The sequence below is a fragment of the Delphinus delphis genome, chromosome 1 (assembly GCF_949987515.2).
Source record: "Delphinus delphis chromosome 1, mDelDel1.2, whole genome shotgun sequence".
Classification (NCBI taxonomy): Eukaryota; Metazoa; Chordata; class Mammalia; order Artiodactyla; family Delphinidae; genus Delphinus; species Delphinus delphis.
The window spans coordinates 148,219,907-148,241,100 of record NC_082683.1 but is presented as its reverse complement, the minus strand read 5'-3'; positions in this window follow the sequence as shown (position 1 = coordinate 148,241,100).

Genomic DNA, 21,194 nt, shown 5'->3' with positions numbered 1-21,194 from the left:
TCTTTTTTATCCTTTCATTTGAAAAGCATTTATTGAGCACCTACTGTGTGCCAGATATTGTGTCCTGAGTAACCACAATGGAAAGCCAGTTATAATACTGTGTTGTTGGACTACTTAGACTTCAAGGGAAAAGAACAGACATACTCAAGAAAGCTCAAGAAAATTGAAGAGTAAGTTTTTCTCTCAGATATTGCGTGTTTATCTCAGATTTTCTCTAAATTTCTGTTGTTCTCCTTTTTACCAACCAGCTTTTATTACTTACTAATTTTCCACATGGTTCCAAACGGCTATACTGGCACCTAAAATTATATAGCCTTCCAGTTCCAATACTGACCCTCAGTATTGTATCTCTGTGTACCTTAGTTTAAATTCTTGGAAAGAATTCGATTCTTGTCTTTCACGTACTAGTCATAAGATGTTCATCAGCCTACGTATTCATGGCTCTTGTGTCAAGTGTCCACCTAAGGTTCAATCAGCTATGGTCAGATTGGGGAAAGGGCAAAAAGGCCCTGCAAAATATTTAGTACATTCTGTTCCTTGTTTTCTCATCTTTTCACAATTTATTTCCCAAAGTGTTTCTGCCTAAATAAATTATTATTTGTAAAGCTTAGTGGTGAAGAGTGTACAGTCTGGAGTCAGACTGACTGAATTTGAATCTTGGCCCTACCATTTTAGTTTTATTATGTCCTCAAGAAAGTTACTTAAACCTTTCTATTTCTTAGTGTTCTCACCCACAAAATGGTGACGGTGATAGAACCTCCCCCCCCCCCATAGAGCTGCTGTGGATAAGAAGCTGAGCCTTTATAAAATGGTAGCTATCATTGTTAGTATTGTCACATATGCAGGCAAACACGTATTCAGCCTCTTCCTTTTAGAAGGCAATGCAATGTCATGACCCACTATTGCATCCAGAGTTGATATCAAAAGAGCCGCCTTAAATGCTTATCTTCAATTTCCTGGTCACGCCAATTCCTCCCCTGGTTACATTCCAATAGACTTAAACGGTAAACGTAATCAGTATAAAATTAGATATAAATAAACAGAAAATTATGACCCAAAGAAATGAAATATCATACAAATTATAATAATGATTCCTACTCAAAATAGGAGGAAGAGGAATATTACAGAACATACAACATATCTTAAAGGAAATCCCTTTAGCTTTATAACATGGGCTGTCCCTTCTGATCCTTTTCTAAGTATAGGATTTGTATTTGTAGGTGACAAAATATTGGCAGAGGCCTGAGTAGCCTGTGCCTCCTTCTAAGACTCATTCAGTTTGTGTATGAAAATTACAGAGTCTCTTAAAACAGGCCTGAGCCTTTTAAAAATAGCCTAGTACCTTTAACAAAAACCAGCCACTTGCCCATGGACACAGCCACAAAAAGCTGCTCTGTCTTATAAAGGTTAAATCTCATGTGACCCACACTTACCAAAGCACAGACTTCTGACACGTCTGCCCCAACTGCATAGAAGCATCAGCCTCTCCATGTGTTCCTTTGATTTCTAAATGCCTGCTCTGCCTATCTCAAAGTTTCTCAATCAATTTATTAATTGTTGGAGTTTTCAGGGTGATAATTGCTCTCGTCCCTTAAGTCCTCACTGAGTTTTGAATCAATTGACAAGTCATAAGGGGAAAGGGAGGGTGGGACGAATTGGGAGATGGGAATTGACATATATACACTAACATGTATAAGATAGATAACTAATGAGAATCTACTGTATAGCACAGGGAACTCTACTCAATGATTGTGGCGACCTAAATGGGAAGGAAATCTAAAAAAGAATGGATAGACATATACATATAACTGGTTCACTTTGCTGTACAGCAGAAACTAACACAACATAGTAAAAACAACTATACTCCAATAACAATTACAAACAAAAAAATAGTGTCTGATCCAAAAAAAAAAAAAAGAAAAGAAAGAGGAGGAAAACATTGGTAATACTGGAGTTGAGAATGTGTGGTTTGTATCTAGGGTCAGACTCTTACCTAAAATCACTCTCTCTTGTCTGTTAATCCATAGAAGTGGAAACAGAGAGACATGAGCCTCCACGTCCACAGCTATGAGGCCATCCGAGGCCCCACCCCTCATTCGGAAGCAAGAGCAGAGCTAAGCACACCCACTGTGTGCACAGATGGTTTCAAAAACCCATAAGATGCTGAGTCAGGCATACCCAACTTTTTAACTCTAGTGTCACCCGTTAGATCAGGGATCCCCACCCCCGGGCCACACAGCAGGAGGTGAGTGATGGGCAAGTGAGCAAAGCTTCACCTGCCGCTCCCCATTGCTCCCCAGCACTCGAATTACCACCTGAACCATCTCTCATCACCCGGTCCGTGGAAAAATTGTCTTCCACAAAACCGGTCCCTGGTGCCAAAAAGGTTGGGGACCACTGCATTAGATGGTGAGTTCCATTTGCTTTGGAGAGAATCAATTAAAGATAAAACAATGTTTGCCAAAACTTTGGAGATTACTGAATCTCTTATTTTTATGGACAAGGTAGAAACTTGGGGCTGGGGAAAGGATGGTTTGTTGACTTCCTTTACAGTGGAATGAATATTTGTCCAGGTGGGACTGCTCAAGGGTCTGTACATCTAAGACTCTTGGAGGGTCCTTGTCCTTGGTTTGGTACTGACGGAAAATGACATTTATGTCCTATCTGAGGCAGTGGAGATAGATAAGTTCCTGGGGCACTGGGAAAGGAAATGGCAGAGTCAAGGCTGGATATCAGGAAAAGGGAAGAGGGTTCCCAAGGTACTTCCTGGCCTTTCTAGGTCCCCTTCATCATTGGCAAAGGGACGTGAGAATACAATATCTTCCTAAGTCCTAGGGTTCAATGGTAGACACAGTGGGAAATAACCATAGCCACCTGGGTGTGATCCAATATTCAACTTTGGGTCAACTAGCTTTTATTGAGGTCTACCACATGTTTAAGGAGTTCTCCTGCCTAGACCTCAAGAAACTTTGATTCTTATTGGAGCAGCATGCATCTGTGCACCCCCAACACGCACACACCCAGCATGCAGGTGCTAAGGGACATGGAGCAGATTTTTAATGCAATAAGACTTCAGAGAGGAGTGAATGCTAGCTTTGCCAAAGCCATCAGGGAAGGTTTAATAAAATTGACATCATTGCAGCACCACATTAAATGCCTGATGGCTTTTAAATAATTTGGGAGAAGAGAATGGGCATTCCAGGCTAGGGGTGGGAACAATTTGGAGAGAGAGAGCAAAAACATGACTTGTTAAGTTATTGAGGAGAGAATGAAAAAAGTGTGTGTGTGTGTGTGTGTGTGTGTGTGTGTGTGTGTGTGTGTTTGGTGGAGAGGGAGTAATGGAGGAGGTGTGTAAAGATATCAGGATAGAAACATGCATATTTTCCCATCGCTATAAAATAAAGGCTTTCTGTGTCTTTCCTATCTGACCTGTCCTGGGTATCTGTGGTGCTTGTAATCAAATTTCCATACTTAGGGAGAACATAAATTCCTCAAATGCCTTTTCTTTGCACACACGGACTCTCCACACAAATTCCCAACCACAGAAAATGCTGCATTAATTTGATTCAGGAGCACCTTTCATGATAACATCTTTCCAAAACACACACAGACAGGCTCCATCTCTTCTTTCTCCCTTTGATGTATCGGCCTTGTGGGACTTACAGGAAAGCAGACCCTTCCATAGGCTCAAAGGCCCCTTTTCCATTCCTCTGCCTCCTTTCCACTTAACACCTTCCTTACCTTCTCCTATTGGCAATTTCAACTCCCTTCCCCTTTTAGAAATACATCTGTTTGTCCTCATCTGGAGAAAAGATGTCCATACAGCAGACATTCAAGGAGGTTGTATACCCTACCCCTCCACCCCACCTCCTCCTGACATACCCCAATTACTGGTACTAGGGAGGCATCTATATCAATCTTACAGGGGCTCTATGGCTCTGGGCTCTGCTCTTGAGAGGAATATTGATTAATGGGACCCTGGACTCTGGGGTAGTGACAGTAAATTAAAGTAGATTTTGGAGAAAGGAGAGACCAGGGTAGGATAAAGTAGCCAAGGAGAGCTACACAGGGGAAGTGGGGTCTGAATTGCTTTGTGCAGGCTGAGGAGAGTTTTGGTTAGTTAAAGAGGAGAGTTGAAGTCATGATGGAAATTTTGATAGTGCTTGAGCCATTGATGATACAGCATTGGAAGAGGTCAGTATAGGCTAGGAATGCATTTCCCTGCAAAGTCCTTTGCTCAGATACGTTGAGTTTGAAGGGTATCCTAAGTATGTTTGTGCCTTTCGTTTCCCATTCCCTACTGGACTAGCTATATCACCAACATCAAGCTATAAAGAAATTTCTTTCAGAAAGGAGAATTCTTTCCTAATTCTAGCCCATTCTGAAAGGTCTCCTTGTGATCAGCCCCTCTCCCCTTCTCCTCTCTCCTCCCCAGGGCTTTCTTTTTCTTTCCAGGGTGATGGATTCCCTTGATGTAAGAGGGAAAGGAAACTGTTAAAGAGTTGTATGCCCTATATCTTCATCAATGTCTGGGCAGGCGAAAAGTGAGAGGCTGACTCAATTAAGTGGAACAGCAATGGGGAAGAGGGCGTGGTTGGTATGGTTTTAGGAGAGGATGGTGCTAAATCAAGCACATAATCTCCAAAGTGCCACCAATCAAAATCAGCTCCAAACAAATCTGTAGTCAATTTTTTAAAGACCATTTTAAATGACCCTCAATTTTTTAAAGACCATTTTAAATGACCATCTTTGAGATTATTTTGCAAGTAATTGAGTAAAATTCCCTAGTGAAAAATGTTTGGCATCAAGTTCTTGAAAATGCTTCCTTTTCTTTGTTCCCTAATGGACAGAAGCACAAACAATCTCTAATCATATGAAAGACAACTCTCTTTTCCAGCCTGTAATTATGGTGGGGACCCGGAGCGATGCTAGTTAAGGACTCTGTCAACTTGTCCATTAAAAGAGCTGGAGTTATGTGAGGATTGTGTATGTCTTGTTTCTTTCATTTTCCTTTATTATTACTATTTTTCTTTCCACTGAAAGAGTTCAGATCACAACTGTTTCCAGTGAGGCTGAAACTTTGACATAGACTGTCAGCGGGGGGAGTAAATTATCCTCAACCAACTTTACACTTAAAAACAAAATGAATGCTGCTTTGATTTGGAGGGGACCAATTGGTACTCTGACCTTACTGTGTTCAAGGTTCCTGCTGATTTGGAGACTGGGTTCATGCTTGCTTTAGAGTTGTCAGGAAAAACAGAGGTGCTTGGTCTCTTGCTTTGATGTGACAGGGAAACAGACTCCAGTGTGTCACACCTGTTTGTGGAGTAAATTTATCCCGCGTCCCGTCCCCTTTCTTCCCTGTGCTCCTAGTTGTCTTATTGGTTATCAACAGTCCTCAACTTGGGGGAAATGCCAAGTTTTCAACTGAAATATTCCTCAAGTGAGGAAAAACTGAATGCCAAGGATTATTATTCTAAAGCATTCCTCCTTCTGTTCTTTTCCATTAGAACTGCTTCTGTTCTAGACCCAAATGGGAAACTTGTGCACTTTAAGAAGGGAAGGATGGATGAGGACAGTTAGAAAGGACTTTAGAAACAGGCTAATCTATGGTCACTCTGAGCAAAGTGTTACCAGATCAGGAAAGCAAAACTCAAGGGGAAAGGGAAAACCTTAAAATTATTTTAATAACAAAAGGAATTAGATAACTCATGATGAAAGGGACGAAGAGCCAGCTTGGGTCTTGTGGATTAGGAGATACCTGATTTGTTTCCCTTCCCACAACTTGGAGTCACCCATGTCCACCAAGTAAAGAAGAAGCCCCTCATCCTGGTGGGATTCAGGAAAACAGCCCTGCCCTGCCCTTCCAGGGTAATTTCCTACTCTGCCCTACTTACATCCCACACCACCTGTGCTAATTCCCTCAGGTTTCCTGACCCAGCTTTCCCCATCTCCATGCCTTTGTTCATGCCCTTCTGCTGGCTGAGAATGCTTTTCTCTCAACTCTACTTCATCGCCTTGGGGATTAGGTTTTTTAACATATGAATTTTGGGGCGACACAGCATTCAGTTCATAGCAGATGGGTTAACAGACTTTGATTACTGAATGTAACGAGAGGAAGGGGAGTAGAATTCCAAGATTTCAAGCTTGGAGAACGACTTAGAAAATAGTTTAGAAATCTGTGTTTTCCTAAGCATACCATCCCATTCCCCAAGACTCACAGATTATGAGCAGGTCTCCCTGAGGAATGAAAAACCACGCAAATACCATCCCAGTGTTTACCAAATACCATTTCTCTCATGTATCCTCTCCTGATCTGACCAACTCTAACCCCCATCCCTCCTCTGAAGGCCTCCAGTTCTTTCTTCATGGACAGTATGTATATTTGTATATTTGCCTTACTTCCCTCCTAAATTGCAGGGTTTGACTTACATCTGTGATTACAGCAAGACCTTGCCTTATATTTTAGTGTGGGAGGTCAATTCTTTTTTTGCCCAGTTTGAGGAGTGCTCTGATTTCTCTTCACTTTCAGTGGAGTTTCAGTCTTAATGGAGGATCAGTTATAATGGAACAGCCCTGAGAAGTAGGTAGAACAAACAGCCTCCTTTGTACAATTTCAGGATTCAAATGAATCTCTTCCAGGGAAAAATCTCCCTACTCTTTTCCTGGAATTTTGAAATTTCTTGACCAGAGAATCAGGCCTCTGGTTCCTCAGTGAGAGGCCCGGCTTACATGCAAATACAACTAGAAGAGAGACTAGAAGTGATTTTAATTCACACTAAGAGTAAATTACTGATATAAATGATTTGTTAAAAGCACACTTGGATGGGAGCTGTGGCTCTCAAGAGGTCTAAAAATGAGAGGAAAGTGGGGTACTAGAGAGGGTGCTGGATCTGGGGGTGACTGATGAATGAATTAGGTTATTCACAATTTAGCCTTGGACCAGGTTGGAATTCCTTAAGTCACTAGGAACTTCATACCTATGCTGCCCATTTCCCAAATCCACACAAATTCTGAATTCTCTGGCAGGGCTGGACCAAATGCTAAACAAGCCTATGAGCTACTTTGCAGAAAAGGGCCTCTGATAATCTACCTCCTGCATCATTCATTTACTGGAAGGCTTTGATCTATATTCAAATGAAAATGCCTCAATAGTTTTAACCTTAGTGAAAATAAAAAAAAAACAGCATTTTCTGGAAAGAGGTTAAGAAAGGGGGAAACTCTAAGGCTGTTAGGCACCCAAAGAGAGAGAGGAAATAAAACCTTATTTTGCCTTGGGCTGGGTGAAACCCTTCCCTCCCCCTACCCCACAATAATCTCCCCGTGTACCACAGCTCCACTGTTTGTCTGTCTTGTAGCCCTCATTGGCTAGGCTTCCTTCCTTCTGTCACGTTCCCACTTCCAATTCAATTTCAAATTAAACTCCCTCCCACTTTCTCTTATTCTGACCCAGAGGAGATGGAGAACAGCTGGTCACCATCTTCCTTATGATAACCCTTCATATGGTGTAATTTTATTTCCTTAAATTAATGACATTGTGTTGGGTGTCTTCCATCCCAGACACATTTTAATACATGCTTTTAACATACGGAGAGGCGGGGGACAGAAAACAATGCCTCTATCGTGTTTGGGCACATCCTAGATTTGAACATGGCTAACTCTCAACAAAGCTAGTGCCTTCTGATCGGAGACATAATTTAGAGGCATTTACACATCTCAGAATCCCTATGAGCAGTCAAAATGGTGTAACTCTGTGTGGTGTGCCCTTAGGTGAAGTGTGTCGGGTTATATAACTCCAAAACCTACATATTCATCTGAGATCAATGATTTACTGACCTAATAATATTGTTGCCATGATAGATGAGCCCGACGATGAGAAAAATTCCCCACTCCTCATTTGCCAGCATTGTTTTCTCACAAGGCAGGGAAAAACGGCAATGTGTGGATTTTGGTCCCTCATAATCTGTGAGTCTTCGGGAATGGGATGGTATGTTTAGGAAAGCACAGACTTCTAAACTATTTTCTAAGTTGTTCTCCATGGTTGAAATCTTGGAATTCTATTCCCCTCCATCTCATTACATTCAGTAATCAAAGTCTGTTTATCCATCTGCTATGGACTAAATCTTTGTGTTCCCCTCAAATTCTTATGTTGAAACCTAATTCCCAAGGTGATGGTATTGGGAGGTGGGGCCTTTGGGAGGTGATTAGGTCATGACAGTGGAGCCCTCATGGATAAGATTAGTGCCCTTGTAAAAGAGAGCTGTGAGGACACAGCTAGAAGACATTTGTCTGTGAACCAGGGTATGGGTTCTGACCAGAACCCAACTAATGCTGGCAACCTCATCTCAGACTTCCAGCCTCCAGAGCTGTGAGAAACAAATTTCTGTTGTTTATAAGCCACACAGACTATGATATTCTGTTATAGCAGCTCGAATGGACTGACACATCACCCTTCCAGAATTATTCATTTCTTCCCATTCATGCAGTTACCATTTCTGACCGGGTTTTAATAATTTTGCTTCTAGACTTTTGTAGTAACTTCCTAAATGGTCTATTCTCTGGAAATTTCAAAAGTTTTTTCTTGGTTTTAATTTATTCTCGCTCTCTTTTTCTTCCCACCCTATCTTTTCCTCTCATTTTCCTTGCCTTCTGTCTTTTGCTTAAAGCAGATTCTAGTATGCCATTTCCCTGCCAAAGTGTGGGCTGCAGAGTTAGTTTCCCAGCCTTGCCAGTTACTAGCTAACTGACCTTGGGAAGATTACTGAATCTCTGCCTCAATTTTCTCATCTGTACAATGAGGTCAGGGATTGTCCCTCTAAGAAAGCTCATAACTCTGATTTTCTGAGAATAATTTTTTTTTTGCATAATCCCTGCCTCTTGAAGTCTTTCAATTCTTCATGACCAAACTCAAATGTCACCTCTTTCCTTAAGGCTTTTCTAACGGATCAGTTAATGAAACCTTATCCTTCTCTGAATTCTGACATCATTCTTTAGTGTATGTCTTCCAACTTTTTTCATTTTCTGCTTATATTATGTTCTATTTTTTTAAGGGTGAAGACTCTATACCTTACCCATTGTATAGTTTATTCCTCCCCTTCATGCCTGGTCTCACACCCTGCTTGTAGTGGGCATTCAAAATATGATTGTTGATTTTCATAAATGGCAGACAGTAAGCTTGGGCTTTTGGTGTAGACATCAGCAAGGGGAGACAAAGTCCATCAATAGCAGATTTACCGGCTTGGGCCATAGCCAGAAGATAAGTACAGGGCTGGAGGGGATGAGACAGTGTGTTTAGTGGGGGAAACTTCAAAGACGGCTTCTATCTGTACCAGCAGAATGCCTAACACATAAAATGTGCTCGAAAAATGTATGAGTGAATGAGAAAAGCAGAGATGCACAGTGCCTAACATGCATAATTCATTTATTGCTGTGCATTTCCAAACACTCTTCAATTCTGCTCTCATATTTGATCCCTAAAGACCAAACTGGAACATATAATGGGACATATATTATTATCCCTACTTTGTGGATTTGGAAGTTGCATATCTCAGAAACTTGACCAAGGTACTGCGTAGCACCTAGGTGCTGGATACTGAGGATAGGAAGAGGAATAGAAATAGTCCTGGCCACCTGTGAGCTCACAGTCTTGAGAGGAAGGAAGATAGAAAGGTAGATGAGAAGCAGTCATGACCTTGTAGCATTATCTCACAATACCTATTGTAATGGGAGTGGACCAGGAGAGGACAGTCTGAAGGGATGAGGGAAGGATTCCAAGAGTGGGAATGCTTAAGGTAAATTTTAAAGGATGAATAAAAGCAAGAGCAAGATGGACTTCCCAGGCTGTCCAGTGGTTAAGACTCAGTGCTTCCACTGCAGGAGGTGCAGTTTCGATCTCTGGTTGGGAACTGAGATCCCACATGCTGTGCGGTGTGGCCAAAAATTTAATAATAATAATAATAATAAAAAGAAGCAAGAGCTAGAACTCGAGAATCCTCAACTCCCAGTGAAGTAATAATCTTCCTTTTTGGGTAGAGAAAAGCTCAAACTCAAAATTGTTCTCTAATTTGAAGCTCAGAGTTACCCTCCCAGCTGCAAAAACCAGTAGGTCTACTCTATGTGTTATGCAAAAAGGCCAGTGACATACACTGAAGTATACAAATGTATAGGTAACTTTTGCATGTAAAATTCATGGCAAATTGCGGAGACAGAAAGGTCTCCCCTAGGCCTGTTCCCCTTTGTAACCCCGGTTGCCTTTGGCATTGCCTGTTTGGGAGACAGCCGTTATAAGCTGGGCTCCAGCTGGTGCATTTCTGTTTGCTGGGTCTGGGCTCCTGCAGGCTGGGCTGGTGAGACAAAGCAATGAATGGTCTGAGGTCTGCAAAGGTGGGAAAAGGGAGGCGGGCAGAGGAGGGTCTGGGTGGCAGGGTGACTGACTAATTGCTTTGTTTGGTGGCGGAGGCCTTTCAGCAACTGCAACGGCTACTTGAGGCCCATTGCTTAAGTGCTTTTCATCATCATTACCTCCTGTCATTAGTCCCATCAGCTGCTGCCATCAGCTCATTGCTAGTCAGGGGCCATGCATATCACAAACTCGCTCTTGTTTGCAGATCTCTCTCTGCCTTCCTCCAGGGCCAGGCCCTGTTCCTCTAAGCTCTCTCCCTCTCTGGCCACTGTGGCCCAACCTGTTCCTGTATTTCATGGGCCCATCTGTTAAGGGGCCCACTGAGGGCTGTCTCTGGCCACTTGTGCTTCGCCTATTAGATTAAGGGTGGAGTTAGGTCTGTTGCTGCCCTGCATCTGCCCTGTGGCCCTCTTCTCTGTGGTGACTCTTATCCTGCTCTATGACCTGGCACTGAATCTCTACTGACACAAGCCCCTGCTGTGCCTTGGCCTCATTAGGACCCAGGAAGGTGCTGCTTTCTCTAGGGACCCAGAAAGAACAAGTCTTTCTCTCTCAGTCTAAGTATACCTAGGCTGTATCAGGATTGCCACTGATTATATCACTCATCAATTGAGGGCTGATATGTGCCAGAGAGCCTGCTGGTAACTGTCTGTCTATTTCATCCTCTAAGGACACTGGAGATAATGTTATCTCCATTTTACAGACGAGAAAAACAAGTCTCAGGGAAGCTGAGTAACTTAATTTAGATCACATTAGCATGACCCTACTTTTTATGACTTCAGAGTTATAGTTTATTCCTTGATTAGCCCTGTGGAAGAATGCTATGAAGGCAAGATTTGGAAGTAAACAGAATAAGTTAAATTCCTGCTTCTGGCACTTAATAGGTGAATAATATTTGGCAGATCACTTAACTTTTTGGCTCTCAGTTTTCTTATCTATAAAATGGAGATTTAACTCTACCTTATTATCATTGTTAAAAGGATTAAACGACATAATATATGAAAAATGTCTACTACAGAGACTTCAAAAAGTGGTAGTATTATGTAGACTGTAATTGCTAATAAGGATCACAATTGGGAAATACCACTGGGCTACAGCAAGTTGTTTTACTTGAATTGTTTTATTTGAATTGTGGCTGCTCAATTCATGTTTTTTTATTTCTTGTACTTGTGTATTAGTCAGAATAAACTGGGTTATATTGTGGTAACAAATGTCCCTCGGATTTTACTGGCTTACAACAACAAAACTTTGTTTTTCCCTCTCTGCTATGTGTCCACGTTTTGAGTTTTTGGTGCTCTGCTCCATGGTTATCTTTACTCCAGAACTCTGACTGAAGGAGCATTCTCTGGCTGGGGTACTCTTGGTAGTGGTGGAAGAGGGAAAAAGACATGGTGGAACTCTGAAAACCTCTGCTTGAAAGTGATGCCTATCACAACTGCCCACATTTCATTGGCCAAAGCAAGTCACATGGTCACTCAGGAGTTTAACAGAGCAGTTACATATAATCTTCTCATAGGGAGGGGCACTGCAGGGAGTTGAAACCAGAATATTTAGCTATGAGTAAGACAATCAGCCACAAATGGGGCTGCAACTGATTTTGATAGTCTCAGAACTTAGTTATTTTGGTCTTGTTTTATGTACAGCTCAGATTTGCCCAGGAATGTTTAGGTTTGATTTTGTCAGTTTCAATGAACCAATATATTGCCTAAAATAATAAAAAAAAATACTTAGACCTAGTAAAACATTTTCATTGCTGAAATTCCTGGAGGAAAAATAATTGTTATTACATATCTAAAAGGCTCTAGCCTCAACCATTTTTCCTCTATTAGAATAATTGTTTTTGTAATGCTATTTTTGATAAAGTGATATTTCTTAGGAATGCAACCATTATTTTATAGTAGGAAATAATACTTTTTAACGTTTTTCAGAAATTTGAACTGGAATAGCTTTTGGTTGCCCATATTCCAAAAAAGGTAAGTTTAGAATAAGCATCAGAAGAGTGCCCCCCTCCCCTGCCAAAAAAGTAATTTTTCCTATTCACACATCTTAGCCTTCATCTCTCATGTAGCATTTATCTTGATTCTGCTTTACTGAGAGTTCTTTCTTTTTTTATCAATCAATCATAGTCTGCTACTACATTGTCAGTTTCTGGAGGGTAGTGACTATTTCTTTCTCATCTCTGTGTCCCTTCTGGTACCTGATCCTGCTTTACATAAGGTTTCTTGTGTTGAACTGGGTGGAAGGCAAGAATTATTCTCAAATATAATGTAAAAGAATAGACTGTAAGTAAAAAGCTGTAAGAATGTTTTTTCCTCCAGAGGAAATGAAGTGGGGTCTTGCTAACTATTCTTAAGGGTTATTACCTCTAATTGGCCTTAATTTGCTCTTTCTAAGCCCAGTGCCAAAGATGCAAGTGAGATACTAATATTTTTCTTCCATTTTCACCCCATCCAATATTTGCTTCTGCAGCCCACATTTAGAGACATTTTAACTTTCTGTGCTCTGTGAGTGGGTGGGAGTAGCCTGGGAGGAGAGGGAGAAGGAAGGAGATTTTGGAGGAAGTCACAGGCAATTGTGAAACAAAGAAAAAATTGTATACCTTGCTATTTGAGAGATAAAGATAAGAAAACTGAAGTCCTGATAGAGTCTGTTATATTAAATTGAGAGGAAAAATTTAAGTCCTGTCTCTGATTTTTTAGCTGACACTTAGGTTCAGCAGAACAGAGTGCAATGTTGGCTGCTAGCTGATTTAGTATTCAACATTTGCCTAAATACAAGAGCAAGAGAGAAAGACTAGACTACACAGAATGATGCTGTTATCCATCTGTAAGTAGCAGGACTTGAATAAAGAGAATTCCACCTACTTAATTGATAATGAGTTCGTTATAACTCATTTAGGAGCCACATCGACTGCCTTGTTTACCAAAGCGATGCTCGGAGTTCAGCACAGAATTCTAAGGGCTAGGTGAGAACACGTGGGTCTTTTGGGTGCTGACCTGGGAGCTTACTTACCTCAGCTGCTTGGGCTTCCTGGTGTTCAAGGGATTCTGAGTTCTCTACACATGTGTCCAGGCTGCTATGCCCTGTTCGTTGGATACCCTGATTGTCTTGGCAGCAGCCTTCATGATACATCCCACCATCATGAATATACACTCACTCTTCTTTATATCTTTGGGTTCCTGGGCTAGATAAAGTAGATAAGCACTGCTGATAAGCTTTTACATAATCTAAAACTTTTTGGCAGCAAGAAGCAAGTGGGAGTAAGAAAGGGGCTCAGACAGGGGAAGTTGAGTTGGTCTCGTCTACCTGCCATTCACATAGTATTTTGTAATTCCACAAAGCCCTTGCACATTAATTTTATCATGATGGCATGGCAGCAAATAACTCTGCAACGTGATCATAGACCTGAATTCCAGCCCTATTTCAGACTCTTTTAACTCATTTATTAAATATACTTTGAGTGCCTTCTACACTCTGCAAAGCTCTGGGGGATACAAAGATAAAAAGCCATCATCTTTGCCTTTGAGAGATGCACCATTTAGTAGAGAAGCATGTAAACACACAAAAGGTGTGATAAAAATACATCGTGATAATGCATGTAACAAGGAACAGTACATGGCTTTAGATATACACCCAAAAATGTGAGCTATTATTAATGCTATTGCTGTTATTATTATTAAGTGCTAACAAGGGTGTGTTCGATGTGCTACAGGATCACTAAGGAAAAAGTGTACCTGGGGAGCTAAGTGGGGACACAGGGGAAGGCTTCACAGGAGAAACTGCTTTTGACCTGAATCATAAAGGGAGAATGGAAGATTCATAACTGAGCAAGCTTGGGATGGGAAGCTGGGTGGGGAGGGCAAGGGAAGGGAAAGGCAATCCATATAGAGGGAACCATCTGCCCAATGCAAGAATGCATGGGAGAGTGGGTGTGCGCCTGTGTGTGTGCAGTTTGTCTTGGCTAGAGTGTAACTGGGAGGTTGAGTGATGAAAACAAAGGGCCGCATATGCTGGTTGAGGAATTTGGATCTTATCTTCTAGGTTGCAGGAATGAAAAGCATTTCATACATTTCAATCAGATTTTCATTTCAGAAAGCTAACTCGGCCCCTGGTTAATCATCTGTACACACAACTGACAAACACCTATAAACCTCAGATTTTTCATACACCTTGGGCATGATAACTCATGACCTGCTCACCAGGTGAACTTGCCACATGCATCAAAATGAGAAATAAGGAGGTGGAGGTCTCCTTGTTCATGATGTTATCTGACCATGTGCCTGATTACTTCCGGGTCTTTGCTTATATTTCCTACCTCTTCCTTTTTCCACAGCATAACTGCTTCTCTCCTCCTTTGAACTTCTTTAAGTTGTCAGCATCTTCTTCTGGGCTCTTCTCAAGGCATTTCTGCTCTAAAAAGCCTTCTGCATTCATTTTCTACTGCTGCATTAAGAATTCCCACAAACTTATTGGCTTAAAACAACATCCATTTATTATCTCACATTCTCTGTAGGTCAGGAGTCTAGGCTTAGATGGATTCTTGGTTCAGGGTCTTACAAGACTGAAATCAAGGTTTCTTTCCAGAGCTCAGGGTCCTCAAGCTCACAGCGTTGTTGGTATAATTCAGTTCCTTGCCGTTGTAGACTGGAGGTCCCTACTTTCTCGCTGGGGTCTCTCTCAGCTACTAAAGGCTGTCTGCCATTTCTTGCCATATGACCCTCTCTACAACACTGCAGTTTGCTTCTTCAAGGCAAACAGGAGAGCATCTGCTGCAGCTTGGTATCTCTGACTTCTGTCTCTGAATTCGGACCTTTCAGAAAAGGAGTCACCTGATTAGGTTAGGCTCACCCACACTCAAAGACAAGGGCTTAAACAGGGCATGCACACCAGGGGATGAGGATCTTGGGGCCATATTAAGATTCTGCCTACACATCTTCCCTTACTACCCTATAGAAAAGTTCTTCACCTTCTTGAAATTCACTTCCCGTGTGGTCTGTTACCATCCACTGCATGTAAACACTCAATTGTATTATGCCTTTTACTACGCTTGAGCTGTTGCAGGACCAGTCTTTTCAACTGCCAGAGCCAGGAAGATCCCATCCTATTTTTTTGGTACCATTTGTACCACCACTTATTGCCAGTGAGACTAGAAGCTTAAAAGGTCCTGGCCTTTTTTTCTGTTCACATTTTCCTCTTGTCTTGAACATTGCTGTGCATGTGTTCTTCATTGGCATGCTAATAATACACAGAGCAATGATCTTTCAATGAAAGAATGCTCGAGGCCTCAGGAGAACCCACTGGAATTCCATGCCACACAATATGCTTGTGGAGGCAGTCAGTGCAGTCCTACAGATTGGAGATACTGAATTTTGGAGCCTCAAGGTAACAGGAGAAACAGCCTTATCTGTGAAAAGGAGTAAGTTCTCTGCTTAAAAAAAATCTTATTCACTTTCAGTTAATGTCTAGCAGAAACTTAACTAAGGCTTAGGTTTGCTCTGATAGTTGATCTACCTTTGAACATAGTTCCTGTTTTTACTTTGGAGACTGAGTTTTAAAGGGGAACAACTTTGTAAGCCCCCAATCAACCTCCAAATATGTTATCTCTTGGGATTAACCTTCCAAAGAACAGGTAGTGTGTTTGGGAAAAAAAAATGCCTAGCAAATGCCGTTTGAGGCAATCCATGTCCACCCAACTAACCGACTTTGACAGGTCCTAAGAGATGATAAAGCGTATGAACTACTTTCCACAGAGTAAGTAGAACTTAGAGCTTTTTCTTTGGTTAACGCTACCTCTGGCTATTGCACAGCAAGATCACTCAATAACTTTTGATGTAGAGTTTGAAAAAAAAGAGTTCTGTCCTTGTTTATGTTTTTCACACTTGCTGTAATGGCAGATTGTCAAGACAGGACCATTAAATATATATGGGTGCTTGCCCTTGTCCTGGTCAGGTCCGAACTCAACCCACCCACATTGTATAGACAGACTGGTGTTTAAAGTTGGAAGACGGCTGTGAATATCCAGGGCAGAGAGATGTATTGTGTATACAGAGAAAATGTATACAATAGACTACATTTCAATGTATACACTGAGAAATACACATTAGACATCGTTTTTGCTTGGAAAAGCAGGGCTGAGAGTGGGAAGATGAAGGACTCCAACCTTTTTGGGCCCTAATTACTATCCTGAGAGACAGAAAACACTTGGTGGATGAAAAACTGTCAACAATTCCTCCTAAAGTTAATAGCATCATTATATCTCTAGAGCCATTCACAAGCATCTAGATAATCTAGGACAGTTTTGACCTGTTCCTTGCTGGTCATAGTAGTAGTGTTCACTTAGTTCAGAGCCCCATACTATGCCAGCCAGGCATGGGATTGCACACGCTGAGTAAACACGCTGATGGATTGGTTGGCTAGGGAGAAAGAGGTTAGACTATTGCTCTCTTCCTGTGAAAATTTAATTAGAATTCAGAGGAAATTAGAACTGAAAGCAATTCTAGAGATTGTCTCACTAAATCTCTCATTTTGCAAATGAGAAAGCAACTGAGATTCAGAGAAGCTGAAAATAGCTTGCACAAGGTCCAACCACTGAATTGTTGCTAAGAATAACCTGGGACCCAGATCTTCCAGTTCCTGTTCGTAGTAATATTCTCCCGTGATCACTCACACAGAAAAGACCTTAGAACCTTCACTCTCACTTAGCTCTTAGAACACTCACTAGGTGTTCATTTAGTGGCTGCTGGATGTGGGCTATGTGCTCAGCATTTAGAAAGTAACAAACAAACAGAAGACTTCTTGCTCCGCATTGAGAAGCAATTTTCAAGGGCTTAAGGAAGTTTCTCCTACTCACTATTGTTGCCAGAAATTCTGCCGTAGTGCTCCATTTCTTAGGTTAAGTCTTAGGCATCTACTAAAATGCAATTATGTCCGCAAGAGCCATTACCTTCACCCTGCTCGTTTACTCTCAAGATGAATGATTTTACCAGATTCTCTTCTGATTTAGACGGGAAGGTGGGGAATGCCTAAGAGTTGGAGAGAGAGGAGAGGCATTGAAAAGAGGGTTGGTGTGAGGATGGGGCTGAAGAACACATTTCACTGAATCATAGTTTTCCCAGGGTCTCAGCCTAAGAGTGAAAACTGTATTATATGGGTTTCCCTGGGGTGTGGGAGTAAGAAGGTAGGAGAATGGCTGTAATGATTGAAAAATGGCCCTAGTTTTCTATCCCTTGAATCTGGGCTGGTTTTGTGACTTGCTTTGGCCAATAGAATGTGGTAGAAATGATGTTGTTCTGGTTTTGAACTCAAGCCTAGAGAGACCCTGCATTTTTTCCCCTTCTCTCTTGGGGTGCCTGTAACCACTGTTATGTGAACAAACCCAGGGTACCCTTCTGGAGGATGAGAGATCATGTGGAACAGAGACAAACGAGGCCAACTGAAACTTCTTAGACTAACTGGCTGGTTGCTGACTGTTACGGGCTGAATTGTGCTCCACCCTAAATTTGTATGTTGAAGTCCCAACCCCCAGAATCTCAGATTGTAACTGTATTTGGAGATAGGTCTTTAAAGAGGTAACTAAGTTAAAATGCAGTCTTTAGATTGGGCCCTAATCCTATATGACTGGTGTCCTTATACGAAGAGGAAATGTGTACACAGATGTGTGTGCACAAAAGATACAGGGAGAAGATGGCCATCTACAAGCCAAGGGGAAGGGCCTCAGAAGAAATCAAACCTGCTGATACTTTGATATTGGACTTCTGGCTTCCAGAATTATGAAGAAACACATTTCTGTTGTTGAAGCCACCCAATCTGTGGTACTTTGTTATAGCAGCTCTAGTGAACTAATACATACCAGTCTAGCAGCTAACCATAGATACATGTACAAGTTTTACCAATATCAGCCAAGCCTTGCTCTGGTTAGCAGAGCCCCCAACCTGATCCCGGCCAAAATTTCCCATCCACAGAACTGTAGTATAACTGTAATATAAACAGGTGGTTCATTTAAGTCTCTAACAGCCATGAATAACTGATACAATGGTTAAAGACAGGCATCTTGCTGCAAGTACTTGCATGCTGAGTTTGGTCTACAGAATTCATAGCATTTCCCCATTGGTCCATGAGTGTGTGGTGTGTGTGTGTGTGTGTGTGTGTGTGTGTGTGTGTGTGTGTGTGTGCCTTTTATTAGAACAGAATTTACTCTTTATTGATTTATCCCTACCTATATTCTCATCCTAAGCACCTACACTGTCAATAAGGAGAACTGAGTTTTTACTGCTGCTGTTCTGTTCTCTATCCTTTCTCAGTTGTGCTCACTGTCCTCTGGTATAAATGGCTTCTCAACCAGAGTCAGACAACTTATTTGAGTTGTGCCAGAGCAACTATCAGAGACCAGGTTATTAGCCATGAATGTGATGGGAAGAGTGGCCTGACAGGTGGTACAGGGAAGAAAGGTCTTGCATATTGGTACTAAATACCTCTGGGTTGGATTTCTTTCTTTTCTTTTTCTTTTTTTTTAACGTCTTTATTGGAGTATAACTGCTTTGCAATGGTGTGTTAGTTTCTGCTTTATAACAAAGTGAATCAGCTATACCTATACATATACCCCATATCTCCTCCCTCTTGCGTCTCCCTCCCATCCTCCCTATCCCACCCCTCTAGGTGGTCGCAAAGCAACGTGGATTTCTATATTGGCCAAGTTATGTGCCTTTTGTGAAGATATTTCCTTACGGATACAATGTGGATAATAATACGTACTTACAGAGTTGGTGTTACATATGGTAAATTCACATAATTTCAGATAGCCCAGAATTCTGTATATAGTAGACAGTCAACAACTGTAAATTTTATTTCTTCGCTATTCTACCACTGTTCAGAGGCTCAGATTCGCTTATTCACTAATGTTTTTGTTTAGTGCTAAGTGCCACGTACTATTCTAATCTCTAATAAGACAGTGGTAAGCCAGACAGATAATGTCCCTGCTCTCATAGAGACTACAATCTATTGGGAATATGAAGGGGTTAAAATAAATCTCTATCTATCTATCTATCTATCTATCTATCTATCTATCTATCTATCATCTATCTATCTGTTTACCTACCTATCTATCCTCTCTCTCTCTCTCCCTGTTTGCCTATCAATCTACCTATCTACTATCTATTGATCAATTGTGGAGATTGAGTATTCACTACTCTGCTCCCATTCCATTACCTTTCATCAGAGCAGCTTCTCTTCCATTTGAAAAGTGAGAAATTAAATTAAATTAAAAATTTCTATTAGAAATTGAACTTCTGAGTAAGGTTTGGTTTGAAGAAAGGCTTATCTAGTTGAAAAAAATGTTTGAAAACCACTCCACTAGTTCATTTTCCATTAGGGAATTCTATGTTTTTCTGCCTATCAATTATTTTAAAAGTTAACTCAAGCTTACTACTTTAACTTGAAAATCTTACAAGAGTATATAGTGCATAAAAAGAAAATTGAAAAAATATGGCACACATCTCCTCCTTAGAGTGTGCTGAGCATAGAGATTGTGGAACATAATGCACACTTAGTGGTTCCAAATTCTCAACCTCTTTGAAATATTGGACAACACTGACATCCCACTCCTCAAAAGGTTCCTAGGTGTTCACACACTGAATTTTTCAGTTTTCTGCCTACTTTTTGGGACTATTTTCTTCTCATTTTCTTTAACCTACTTTTGTTCTTCCTCCTACTGCTTAAATGTCACTGAAATTCTTCTGTTTCCTTCATTCTTTATCGAAATGATTCTTCCCCCATGTTCCCAACAATCTTCTCCTTGCAGTTGGCAAATAACCCCTGATTTCATATGTCTAAGCCCATTTCTCCACAGAGAATAAAACATTTCAGCTTCTTATGGGGCAGGCATGGCCACCCAGAGGTTCTAGGGGTCTCAGAAACACAGGTGCAAATCCTGACTCATAGATTTCTTAAAAGCAGCTCATACTCTTATTTTTCTGTCAGTCACCTGGGTTAGAACCTCAGGGTCCTCATCATCCAAAACTGCTCCTTCACCCCCAATCTCCAGTAGTTTTTAAGATCTGTTGATTGAGTCCCACAAATTATAACTTCTTTTTATTACCCTGGTTCAGGACCTAATTTTCTCTCACTTGGAGTGTTGAAATTGTCTCCTAACTGGATTCCCTAACTTTATATCTGGCTTTCAAAGTTATCTTTATCTATTGCTTTTAAAATACTCTTCCTAAAGCATAGCTTTGATTGTATTGGTTGCCTATTGGAAAATCTTTATGGCTTCTCACTGCATATAAAATAAATTCCAAATTTCTGAATATATCACCCTCCTTGACCTGGCTCCAAATTGCTTTTTTTTATTATTGAAGTAGAGTTGAGTTACAATATTATATTATTTTCAGGTGTACAACATAGTGATTCAATATTTTTATGGATTGTATTCTACTTCAAGTTATTATAAAATAATGGTTATATTTCCTTGTGCTATAGAATATCTCCTTGTTTCTTGTTTATTTTATGCATAGTAGTTTGTATCTCTTAATCCCAGACCCCATCTTACCCCTCTCCCTTTCCCTCTCCCCACTGGCAAGTATATCCCCACTGTTCTCTATATCTTTGAGTCTATTTCTATTTTGTTACATACATTTGTTTGGCTTTTTTAGATTCCACATATAATTGGCACATAGAGTTTTGTCTTTCTCTGACTTATCTCAATAAACATAATACCTTCTAAGTCTATCCACAGGGTTGCAAATGGCAGAATTTCATTCTTTATATCGCTGAGTAATATTCCATTCCATATACCTAG